This window comes from Triticum dicoccoides, chromosome 3B (genome assembly GCF_002162155.2).
Source record: "Triticum dicoccoides isolate Atlit2015 ecotype Zavitan chromosome 3B, WEW_v2.0, whole genome shotgun sequence".
NCBI classification, from domain to species: Eukaryota; Viridiplantae; Streptophyta; class Magnoliopsida; order Poales; family Poaceae; genus Triticum; species Triticum dicoccoides.
Genome location: NC_041385.1, coordinates 577,844,255 through 577,857,084, shown reverse-complemented (window position 1 = coordinate 577,857,084; position 12,830 = coordinate 577,844,255).

Genomic DNA, 12,830 nt, shown 5'->3' with positions numbered 1-12,830 from the left:
GACCAGATAGCCCAGTGAGGAGTTGGCCGACTCCCACAGGTCCGTCTTCGGGTAGCCCAGGCCGCCTTCGGCCCACCCACTGACAGGCGGCCCCACCGCCTTCGGGTCGTGTGTACTGCGTACTGTGGCTGAGATCAGGGCAGGCATGGCAACAGTGCCGCATCTCGCCAGAGATCTTTCAGCGGTACGGCTCACTGTAGCCATGCCGGCCCTTCGTAAACAGGGGGGGAGACGGCCATGTCGTGACCGTACCCCGCGTCGTACTTCGGGATAAGGGAGGAGTCCTGGGCCGACTCTCCACAGTCGGCCTCCCTGGAAGTCGCCAGCTTGGAGTCGGCTTATCTGGGAGTCGCCGCCTGGGACTCGGCATATCTTGGAGTCGGCCCCGGGACTTGGCCTGAGGGGCGCGGCCTGCCCCGATGTCTTGAAATGTCCTGGGGCTCGGGTTAGCCTACCCGTGGCCCATTACTTCGACAGTAGTCCCCGAAGTTGGTGAAACCCTGCGGTCGCTGTATTGTGGGGCTTCAACAGCTTCAATCTTTTAAAAGTGCAGACTCTGGGACTCGGCTGCCGTCTTCCCTTGGGCCGACTGTCGAAAGTCGGAGCTTCGGTGGAGAGCCTCAGTTCAAAAGTCGCGGCGGGAAGCCAGGCGGCGTGCCTGATACGCTTCCCCGCAGCCATCAGGGCGGTCCTATCGCGTGGCGCCACGTGGGGAGAACAGTCTGCCTGCCCACGCGCGTGACGGGACGGGCCGTTAGGCGGGGCCCGCCACTACCGCGCCTCGGCATACGGGCGGATCTGTTGCGGCCGAGGACGGTTGGTTTTCCCACGTCGTTACTGCGCGCAGTAACTTCGTGGGTAAATCATGGGGCGGCGTGGGGCATCGTGCGCAGTTAATCCCACGCCCGCCCCCTCGGCCTCTCAGCCCGCAGGGCTATAAGTAGGCGGGGGGAAGCGGAGCGGCACAGCTTGCGCGCCTTTCTTCCCCACTCCCCTGCCTCATCTTGCTTTCTCTCCCTCCTTCCTCCGCCGTTGAGCAGGAGCACCTCATACCGCGGCGATGAGCTCTTCCTTCGCTGCGGCCTTTGCCGTGCGCTCCGGCGTATGGGACGGCTCGGAGGTAGAGGAAGAACACATCGAGTTCTTCGCCAGACCCGCCGTCTCCCCGGCGCGGACCTCGTGCGCGCCTGCGCCGCGCCGGAGGGGGAAATCCGGCCGGCGCCGGAAGAGGGCGAGCGGGTCATCTTCCGCTCGCACCTTATGCGCGGCCTGGGGCTGCCGGCGAGCGGCTTCTTCCGCTCATTCCTGGAGTTCCACAGCCTTCAGCCGCACCACCTCACACCGAACACGGTGGTGCTGCTCTCCGCCTTCGCCACCCTGTGCGAAGGTTTTCTCGGCGTTCTCCCCACCATCGAGCTATGGGGAGAATTCTTCTCTTCTAAGCTCGGCACGCACATCGCCGGCGTGCCGGCCCAGTGCGGCGCCTTCATCGCGATGCGGCGCTCGACGGCCGACAACCCCTTTCCTCCCATCACGCTGATCAAGTCGGTGAAGATGTGGCAGCGCTCGTACTTCTACGTGAAGAACCTCGCCTCCGACGGCGACTGGGTCAACTTGCCGCCTTACAACGCCGCTCCCCTGACTGGGCGGCTCCCCAGTTGGTCCCACCGAGTCAAGACGCTGACTCCCGCCGGAGCCGCCGCCGTGGCGCGACTCCGAGTCTTGACGCAGTCGGAGGGACTCGTTGGGGCCGACTTGCTGGCCGCCTTCGTGGCGCGCCGAGTTCTCCCGCTTCAAGGCCGGCCTCACCTGATCTGTCAGATGAGCGGCCTCCGAGACCCAAGTCGGATGAGCACCAAGGAGATGCCCCGCAAGGAGGTGGCGAACATGGTAAATTATATCGCGCACTGCGAGTATGAGGAGGACTGGCAGTTCGGCAAGGAGCCGTACTCACGCGACAACCCTCCACCAGTGGTAAGTCGCGTCTCCCTGCTGTTTTGTCTTTTTTCTGCAGCCGACTCCGGCTTCTGACTCTTGTTAGCTTCTTCTGAACTAGAATCCTCTTATGCAGCCTGCCGCCGGCGCCACGAGGCAGCCCCGCGAGTACGTTCCCGACCGCGCAGAGAGCGACGTCGACGACCCCGACTTGGGGGCGGCGGCGATGGAAGCCGATGCCGAAGGCGGGGGAGGAGGGGCAGAAGGCGACTTCAGGCCCTCGGCCACCTTCGCCGACTGGCCTGATGACGACGCCGAATGCGAAGTCGCTCCGCGCCACCAGCTGAGGATCGGCCTGTCGGGCGCCGGCTCCTCCGCCGGCCAAGGCGGCGCGAAGAGGCGTCACACCGGGTCGAGTGCGCCCGGCGGCAAACTGAAAAAGTTCAAGGGGGGCGGCCGCCGCGACCAGACGAGAGGAGGCGGCCGCGAAGGCCAACCGCTTTCGAAGGGAAGTGAGAAAGCCGCCGCTAGTATCCGCGTAAGTCTTTACGCTCTTTTATTTTCTTCGTTGAATCTTGTACGAGTCTTCGTTTATATACTCCCTCCATTCTTCTTCAGGGCCCCTCTTTCCCTTGAGAGAGTCGCCGTCCCCTCCGTCATGGGGTCGGCAGAGACGTCCGCCAATACTCGGCGGCCCGACCCTGCCGCCGACCTCCGGGAGGCGACTGAGCGGAATGCGCGGGAGAAGCGCGAGGAGGAGGAGGCCGCGCGTTTGGAGAAGGCGGAGGCCGACAGGGCGGCCGCCTCCGCCCAGAAAAAGCTGGATGATGCCGAAGCCGTCCTTGCGGCGAGACGGCGCGCCGAGGAGGCCGCGCATCGCCGATCGGCGATGCTCGTCCCCCCACTATCGTCTGCACCGCCGCCTCCAGAGTTCACGGGGCAGACCGGGGGAGCCGGCACCGAGAACCCCGTCGCGGAGAAGGAGAGTGGCGAGGCCTCCATGTCGGACGCTCTCGTGCTGCCGCCGCCGCCTCCACTGCCGTCTGGGAGACCGCACGGCAAACAGCCGGTGGATCCGTCGGAGCCGTCGGCCATGGACGAGGCCGAAGCGCGGCTGCTTCTCCAAGTCGCCTCGCCGGTGCGTCACCGTCTCGAGAGGGCGACCTCGGCGCCACGACCTCGGGAGATCGGCGCTGCCAGCTCGGCAGCTCTAGACGCCGAGGCCACAAGCGCCGCGCCCACCGGGTGGGTGCACGGAGGCGGCACCGGGCCGCTAAATCAATTGCTCCTGGAAGTCCAGGCGAAGTTGCGGGCCGAAGGCGACGCCCTTCAGGCCTGCACCAGAGCGCACCTGGCCGCGCGAACGGCCGTCCGAGTAAGTTTCTTCTCCTTCTTGATTCTTGTTTTTCTCTGTGGGGGCGCGCCAGCGCACCCACTGGGTGTAGTCCCCGAGTTCCGGGCCGGCTGCTGAGCAGGCGGTTCGGAACTCCCTCTGGCGAGTTCCAAACACTAACTTCGTCTTCAATGACTTATTGCAGGAGTATCACAACCTCCGCGCCACTGCCTTCAACCGCAATGTTGAGGAGTTGAGCAAGCGGGCTGCCGACTTGTCGGAAAGCCGGAGTGAGTTCTTCTTCTTCGCGGGGGCGCCAGCGCGCCCCCGCGGGCTGTAGTCCCCGAGATTCGGGCCGACTGCTGAGCAGTCGGGCCGGATCTTCCCGGCGATCTTCTTTGCTGACGACTGATTTGTTTCCTCTTTCGTTTTTCAGGAGCCAACGCCGCTCTTCAGGAGCAGCTGGGCGAGGCCAATACCGTCCGTCGCGCCAAGGAGGAGGAGTGTGATAGGCTCGCCACGGAGCGCGACCTGCTGGCGGCGCAGCTGGCCGAGCAGAAGGAGAGCTCAAGAAGGCGCAGGACGAGGCCGAGAAGAAGGAAGCCGCTCTCCTGGCCGAGTTCGAGAGCGAGCGCTCCTTCTGGACTGACAGGGAGGCGATGCTGACATCCGGCTTCCACGAGATCGAGGATATTGTGGATGGTACGTTTCTTTCGCTTCTTCGCGCTTCCGACTATGTGTCAGGCCGACTTCTGATTTTTTGACTTTCTTCTTTTTTGTCTTGGCAGACTTCTTCCCTGGTCACTCGCAAGCAGTCCCTCTGGCCATCGAGGCTGCTCGTGAGGCGCGAAGGGCGAATGGTGAGGAGATCGCCACCAATGCCCCCCGAACCGTTGATGAACAGCTCCTGAGCATTGAAGCCCGTCTTCGTCCGGTCCACCGGTAGATGCGCCGGCTTCAGCGTGCCGGCGCCCAGGCGGTTGCCGCTTTGTGGCCGGATATGCCGGCTCTGCGTACCGCCAGTCGGACCGCCGACTGGCTGGAAGTCGTTGCCGGCCGTCTTGAGGCCTGGAAGGGCTCCTCGGCCCGGGCCGGAGCGCGCCGGGCCTTGGAATTCGTCAAGGCGTGGTATCCAGGGCTGGACCTGGATCGCCTAGCCGCGTTCCGGTCAGAAGCCCAGGCCGAGTTGGAGGCCGTGGAGGGCGCCCTTATCGAGCGTGCGGCGGCCATCGCCGAGTACACGGATACCAGCGTCTTCGTGCCCGAGCGGGCTGAAGGCGGCGAGGAAGTGCCGGCAGAGTGGTTCGGGATGAACCCGGAGTATGGCGAGGACTCGGCGGAGGTGATCGACTCCAGCACTAAGGAGGAGGACGAGGCGGAGGCCGAAGGCGAGGCGGAGGTGCCAGAAGACGGAGCAGGCGGCCAGCCTCAGCTCGACCGCGCCTCCAGCAACGAGCCGCGTCAGGAGAAAGCGACTGCCGCCGAAGGCGATCAAACCGAGACCGCCCAGCCGACTGCCCCGGCGCCTGACACCGTCGTCTCCTCCGATCCTCCACTCCCAGATGCCGCCTCCTAGGCTGCCTTTTTCGCCACTGTTTGTCTGTCTTAATAATCTTTTGAAAACTTTGTTAGATTCGAACAATTCCACCCGCGGGGTGTATCTTGAACTTCTATTCGAAGATTCGGCCAAGGGCCTATGTAAATATTAATCTGCTTTCCGTCTTTCCTTGCTTACTGCTCTTTAGGCTTTTCCTTTTGCCGCCTTCCTTTGGTCGATGCCTTGTCAGTCGAGCAGCCGCTCTGCAGACTGTCGCTGGGTCAACTGCTTGGCTACTTTGGGAAGGCAAGGACTTGGTCGTTTAGAGTTTCTTTAGCAAGTCGGATAGAAAGCGACATGCCGACTACCCAAGAGTCGGTCGTCCTTAATAGAGGCTAATAAAGGCGGCGAGCCGGCTACTCATGAGTCGGTCGTCCGCTTCAGAAATGCCGGGGGCCGTCTTATGCTATGTTCGTGCTTTAGGTCCTTAGCCATTTTTCGCGTGGGTGCCCGTTCTTCCTCACTCCTGCCTGCCTCACAGTCGCTCTGCGAGCTGCGGCTTTGCCAGGAGGCGGATTGGGCACCGCACACTACTTGTCTGACTGCGGGAAGCTTCTCATAGCGCAAGGCGGCGAGTCCCCGGGCCGACTAGTCAGGCCCGGTGCCAAGCGGCTTGTAATGAAAGTAATGTACTTGGAGGCATAATTCTTATCGTACAGATAACAAAAAGGGCAGTCCCCGAGCTCGTCTCGGGGGGCCCAAAGTCTTAGTACTTTAATACAAAGGGGTAGTGTGATACATACTGCATCAACTGTAAAATCTTCGAAGAAGATTTGCATTCCACGGGTGTTCTATCTCTTTGCCGGAATCGTCCCTCTTGCGCGCTTGGGGCTTCTGGGCGTCGATCAAATAGTAGGCGTCATTTCCTAGCACCTTGCTGATGATGAAGGGGCCTTCCCAAGGTGCCGACAGCTTCTGCTGGCCGGCCGTTCGTTGGATCAGCCGGAGCACAAGGTCGCCTTCTTGAAAGGATCTTGGCCTGACCTTCCTGTTGTAGTATCGACGCAGACTCTGCTGGTAGATGCTGGACCGGCTGAGTGCCAACAGCCGGCCCTCTTCCAGCAGATCGACGCCGTCTTGACGTGCTTCTTCTGCTTCTTCCTCGGTGTACATGGTGACTCGCGGGGAGTCGAACTCTATGTCCGTTGGGATGACGGCTTCGGCGCCATAGACGAGGAAGAATGGTGTGAAGCCGGTTGACTTGTTTGGAGTCGTGCGCAGACTCCGGAGGACGGCTCGCAGCTCCTCAAGCCAACAGCCGGCAGATCGCTCCAGTGGTGTGACAAGTCAAGGCTTGATGCCGGATAAGATGAGGCCATTTGCTCGCTCCACCTGGCCGTTTGACTGCGGATGGGCAACGGACGCTAAGTCCAGTCGGATGCCCTGTGTCGCGCAAAAACGGTCCAAGGCGCCTTTGGCAAAATTCGTGCCATTGTCGGTGATGATGCTGTGTGGGATGCCGTACCGAGTTATGATGTCAGCGATGAAGGTCACTGCAGTTGGACCATTCAATTTCTTGATGGGTTTCACCTCCATCCACTTGGTGAACTTGTCCACTGCGACAAGTAGGTGAGTCAAGCCACCCCGTGCCGTCTTGAATGGTCCCACCATGTCCAGGCCCCAGACTGCAAAGGGCCAGGCGATGGCGATAGTCTTGAGTGCGGAAGCCGGCTGAAGTGGCTTGGAACGAAAAATTTGGCACCCCTTGCACTTTTGGACTAACTCTTTGGCCTCTTCCAGAGCGGTTGGCCAGAAAAAACCGTGCCGGAAGGCTTTGGCGACGAGTGCCCTTGAGGCCGCGTGGTGACCGCACTCGCCTTCATGGATGCCTCTGAGGATTGCCTGACCTTGTTCTGCTTCGACGCAACGTTGGAAGACGCAGGTAACGCTGCGCCTGACCAGCTCTCTGTTGACTATGGTGTAGGCTGCTGCTCGGTGTTGCACTTGCCGAGCCAAGATTTCGTCAGTTGGCAGCTCTTTGTTTACTAAGAATCTGAGGATGGGTTGGGCCCATGAAGGTGCCGCTATTTCTTCAACTGCCACCAGCGCGACTTGGATAAGGGCGGCCGGGCTGGGAGGCGGCGGGTTGGAGTCCGCAGCCGCTTGCTGATTTGACAAAGTCCCGGGGCCGACTAGAGCAGTCCCCGGGCCGAGCTCTGGAGTCTTCGATCTTGCTACTGCAGTCTCCGGGCCGGGTTCTGAAGTCCCCGGGCCGGCTTCGACTGTATGTTTCTTGGGGTTGGATCCGTCCTCCTCAGGCGGAGCCGGCACATAGATTGAATCCGATTCTGGTGATGGCTTGATAGAAGGCTTGAGGAGGCGCCGGAGGGCGACACCAGATGGTATTGCCTGGCGGGTGGAGCCGATTCGTGCCAAGGCGTCTGCTTGGTCATTGTCGTTCCTTGGCACGTGGAGGAACTCGCACCCCTCGAAGTATCCGCTGAGTTGCTGGACGAGGAAACGGTAGCTCGCCATATTTGCGTCGTTGGCGTCCCAATCGCCAGATGATTGCTGGACCACCAAGTCAGAGTCGCCATAACACAGGATCCGGTGAATGCCGAGTTCTTTGGCAAGCCGGAGCCCGTGGATGAGCGCCTCGTACTCGGCCACGTTGTTGGAGGCGTCGAAGTGGATCTGTAGCGCATATCTGAGCTTGTCACCCTTGGGGGAAGTGAGGACGACGCCGGCTCCCAGGCCGGTGCGCATCTTGGAGCCGTCGAAGTGCATCCGCCAATGGGTGGAGTCGGGCGCTGGCGGCAGATACTGGGTCTCGGCCCAGTCGACGAGGAAGTCGGCCAGTGCTTGTGACTTGATGGCGGTGCGGGGCTCGTAGTAGATGGTGTAGGGAGCCAGGTCGATGGCCCATTTGGCCACCCGGCCAGAAGCATCTCGGCTTCCAATGATCTCGGCCCGTGGAGCTGTGCAGACCACGGTGATTGGATGCTCCTGGAAGTAAGGCTTCAATTTCTTGGCGGCAAAATGCACGCCGTAGCACATCTTCTGGTAATGGGGGTAGTTCTGCTTGGAGGTCGACAACACCTTGCTCAAGTAATATACCGGTCTCTGGACGGGTAGCGTCTTGCCTTCCTCCTTGTGCTCGACTACAATGACCGTGCTGACTACTCGGCTGGTGGCGGCAATGTATAGGAGCATGGGCTCTTTGGGAGTCGGAGCCGCCAGCACAGGGGGAGTAGTCAACATCTTCTTTAGCTGGAGAAAAGCCTCGTCCGCCTTGGGAGTCCACTCAAAGAAGGTCGTCTTCTTCATGAGCTGATACAAGGGTAGAGCCTTCTCGCCCAGTCGACTGATGAATCGGCTGATGGATGCCAAACAGCCGGTGAACTTCTGCACATCTAACAGTCGTCTGGGTTCCTCCATCCTTTCGATGGCCTTGATCTTTACTGGATTGCACTCTATGCCGCGTTCGGAGACCAGGAAACCGAGGAGCTGGCCGGCTGGTACTTCGAAAACGCACTTCTCCGGGTTGAGCTTGATCTGGAATCGGCGCAGATTCTCAAATGTTTCCTTGAGGTCTTCCAGCAAGGTTCCACGCTTCTCTGTCTTCACCACCACGTCATCCACATAGACGTGGGCATTTCTGTCGAGTTGCTTCAGGAGGCACTTCTGCATGCAACGCTGAAAGGTGGCGCCGGCGTTTCTCAAGCCGAACGTCATGGTCAGGTAGCAGAAGGCTCCAAACGGCGTGATGAAGGCGGTCTTCAGTCTGTCAGCCGGGTTCAGCTTGATCTGATGATATCCTGAATATGCATCTAGGAAACTCAATAGCTCGCATCCGGCTGTGGAGTCTATCACCTGATCAATTCTTGGCAGAGCAAATGGGTCCTTGGGGCAGGCTTTGTTGAGGCTTGTGTAATCAATGCACATCCGCCACTGCTTGTTCTTCTTCAGCACCAGTACTGGGTTTGCCAGCCACTCTGGAAAAAATATTTCCATGATGAAGCCGGCTGCAAGGAGCCGGGCTATTTCTTCTCCAATAACTCTTCTTTTTTCTTCTGACAGGCGGCGCAAGGGCTGCCTGACGGGCTTCACATCAAATCGGACGTGTAATTTGTGCTCGGCGAATTCCGTCGGGACACCAGGCATGTCCTTGGGGGACCATGCGAAGATGTCGCGATTCTCACGAAGGAAATCGACGATCTCGCCTTCCTATTTGCTGTCAAGGCCTGTGCCCATGACAGCGTACCTCTCCGGGTGCTCCGGGTCCAACGGTATCTTCTTTGTTTCTCTGGCCGGCTTGAATGATCCTTCTGCTTCCGACTCCTTGGGGTCGGGCGATAACTCGGGCTGCTTGCTGGCCATTGCCACGACCCGATCAAGGAGCCGTTTCTCAGCTGCGATCACCAAGGACTCGGCCAGCCGACTGCTTTCGGCCGCGTAAGCGGACGACTTCCTGTAGTCGCCGGACACGGTTAGGATTCCCTTGAAACTCGGCATCTTCATCTTGAGGTAGGCGTAGTGGGGGACCGCCATGAACTTGGCCAAGGCGGGTCGGCCAAGCAGTGCATGATATGGGCTCTCAAGGTCCACCACCTCAAACCAAATTGGCTCTCGGCGGAAATGATCTTTGTCTCCGAAGAGGACATCTATCAGGATCTTGCCGATTGGTGAGCAGGAAAGGCCAGGGACGATTCCGTGGAACACAGTCCGGCTGCTCTGAAGCTGTCTTCGCTTGATTCCTAATTTCTCCATTGTATCCTTGTACAGGATGTTGATACTGCTGCCTTCGTCTATCAGTACTCGCGAGAAGCGAGCGGCCCGCCTATCCGTGGAGAGTGTGGCGCTTAAGACCAAGGCGTAGGAGCCTGGACTCGGCATCACCTCTGGGTGATCAGCTCTGCTCCAACTGATAGGCTTCTCGGACCAATGCATGAACTCTGGAGTGCTTGATGCAACCGCGTTCACTTCTTGTTGCTGTTGGCGCCTGCTGCGCCGGTCATCCGCTACACTGGTGAACACCACATAGGCTCCGTGCTCATCTGGGAACTCGTCTTGTATCGCGCCGACTAGCCTGACAGCCGGCTGCTGGGGCGGGGGTGGAGGAGGCGGCCCAGCAGGAGCGGGAGGGAGCAGGCCGTCCCCCTTGGTGATTCTGGTCAGCCAGTGGCATTTCCTGGTGGTGTGGTTTGACGGCTTCGCGCCGCTGTGAAACTTGCAGGGACCATCTAGAGTCTGCTCGTAGGAGAAAGCCGGCAACCAGTTGTACTTGCCGCCCTTCTGCCGCTTCGCCTGAGGCGGTCCCTCCAGCTGCTGGTCCTCTGCCGTTGCCACTTGCCGACTGCTGGAAGTCGGCTGCGGGGCTTTGTGCTTCTGGTCATTCTGCTGTTGCCACCGACTGGTGTCTCCAGCCGGAGTTCTTGGAGCCTGAGGGGCGACTTTGCCAGTTGTGCTGACCCGAATCTCCGCCTTCATGGAGAAGTCGGCCGTGGCGTACTTGTCCGTTGTGATCAGTAGCTCGTCGAGGGTCTCCGGCTCGTCGCAGAGGAGCTTGTGCTTGAGGAGGGTGCCTTCTCTGCACCCGGCAGTAAAGTACTCGATGGCCTGCACCTCGTGCACGCCCTTGCAGGAGTTCCGGAGTTCGCCCCATCACGTGAGGTAGTCGCGAGTAGACTCGTCAGGGCCTTGCACGCACGAGGAGAGCTAGCGTGGCTTGGGAGGTCGCTTGTACATGCTCGTGAAGTTGTGGACGAAAGCCTCGGTGAAGTCGACCCAGCTATTGATGCTGCGAGGCTTCAGACTGTTTAACCACGTCCGGGCCGAGCCCTGGAGCATGAGCGGGACGTATCTTACGGCAACACGCTTGTTGCCGTTCGCTATGTTGACGGCTGTGGAGTAGTCGATCAGCCAATCTTCCGGCTTCACGGTGCCGGTATATTTGGGCGTGTCTCGGGGGAGCGTGAACCCTTTGGGAAAGGGCTCGTCCCGGATGCGGGGTCCAAAGCAGGGGGGACCCAACTCCTCTTCTTCTTCCAGCGCCAGGGATCGGTGGAGTCGGTCGATCCGGTGGCGGGCGTCGTTCTCTCCGACTCCCTCTCGGCGGCCAAGGCAGTCGCCGAGAGTCGGATGTTCCACGGGCGGCGGGGAGACTTGTCTTTCTCTGCGAGGAGGGGGAGGTAAGTAGTCGTCCCTCCATTCCACCGCTCTAGGGCGGCCATCTTGGTCGCGCTCGATGGTGATGTGAGTCCGACTGCGGCTGGCAGCCGGCTCCTTGTCCTTCTTCCCACGGGCCCCGCCAGTCGGCGTTCGAGACATCGCACCTTGGTCTCGGCGAGGCGGTGGGTCGTCGTTTTGGCGCTGCGGCGCCTCGGTGCGGCAGCCGGCATTATTCTGCGCGGCAGCCGCGTCGAGGAGCTGCTGAACTCGCTCCATCATTATGCGGCGCTTTTTGCCTTCGAAGTTGTCGAGCTCGTCTGCTGTCGCCTGGGCGGCACGGATATTCTCTGCGGGCGTGGCATACACAGGGCGATCAGCCCCGAAGAGATTGGCGATTGCCGCGCCGCGCTGTCGGACCGCGCCTAGGCGGCTAGGCCCGATTGGAGCCGGTGAGCCGCCTACGGCGTGATCCATCTCTCATTGGTAAGCTTCTGACAAGCGCCTCATGCTTGCCAGCTTCTTCGCGTCCTCGATGAGCTGAAGGCGGAGCGCCTCCAGCGTCCCGGCGTCGGCGTCTTTCGGAATCGGTGCTGCGAGGTCTCGCAGGGCCGCGTCAAACGGGTCATGCGCTCCTTCACCGGAGCGCTCGCCGTGCTTGAGGACGAGGACCTCAGTGACGGTGCTTCCGCCGCTCCCCACGTACGAGAGCGGCTCGTCGTAGACCACCACGCTGGTGGGGAACGTGTCGAGCGACGCGGTGTCGGAGTCGACCAGCATCGGGTCGGTGGATCCTATGAACTCCAGGTCCGCGGTAGGCTCGCCGGCGACGTGGAGTTGGTCGAGGAGGCCCGCGAGGGGGCTCTCGGGGCCACTCGTGCCTGCGTCGGGCGCAGGCTCGTCGGAGAGGCAAACCTCGCCGATAAGATCGGCGAGGCAGCTAGCTGCACAGGCGATCTCAGCGCCGCACGGCGCGTCGGCACAGACGCCGTCCGGCGTGCCGGGCTGGCTGTGCTCGCCGGGGAGGAACAGGGTTCCCGTCCAGAGCAGATCTCCGGACGACGGTGCACCTCGCCCCACGGTGGGCGCCAAATGTCGGGGGTTGGATACGACATATGCCAAAGGATGGCTTATCATGGTGGGAGCGAGTAAAACGTCGCCGGTGCCTGGAAGCGGGATGAGGCGAAGACATGCACGCCGGCGGAACTTACCCAGCTTCAGGGCTCTTCTAGGAGATAACACCCCTACTGCTGCTCTGCGGGGTCTCCGCATGATCACTAAAGCAAGGTAACTACAATGGTGCTCCTGGAGCTGTTTCGGGAGGTAGGAGAGGGCAAGGCTAGCTCTCTCCTCCCTGGGCTATCTGGTCTATCTTCCTCTCTAGGTCCGAACCCTTTGCATGGGTGCCCCGGGGGGTTTATATAGGCCTACCCCCCGGGGGTACAATAGTAATCCGGCTAGGCGCGGGTCCTAGCCGTCTGTCTCTCAGGCCGCCGTCCTTCCTGTCGGCTTCTGGGGCCCACCGACTGGCGGGTCCCGCGGACAGGCTTGATACTGTAGCGGCACTCCTGATGACGCAGGCTCGGTCTTCGGGTCGTGGCAACAGTTCCGCCGTCTATCGGGCGATCACTGTCACCATTCCGCATCTCATCTGATTAATGGCTCGTGGGGCCCCGGGAGGAGTCGGCCGACTCCCACAGGTCCGTCTTCGGGTAGCGCAGGCCGCCTTCGGCCCACCCACTGATAGGCGGCCCCACCGCCTTCGGGTCGTACAGGCCGGCGTCGTGGGCACTGTGTACTGCGTACTGTGGCTGAGATCAGGGCAGGCATGGCAACAGTGCCGCATCTCGCCGGAGA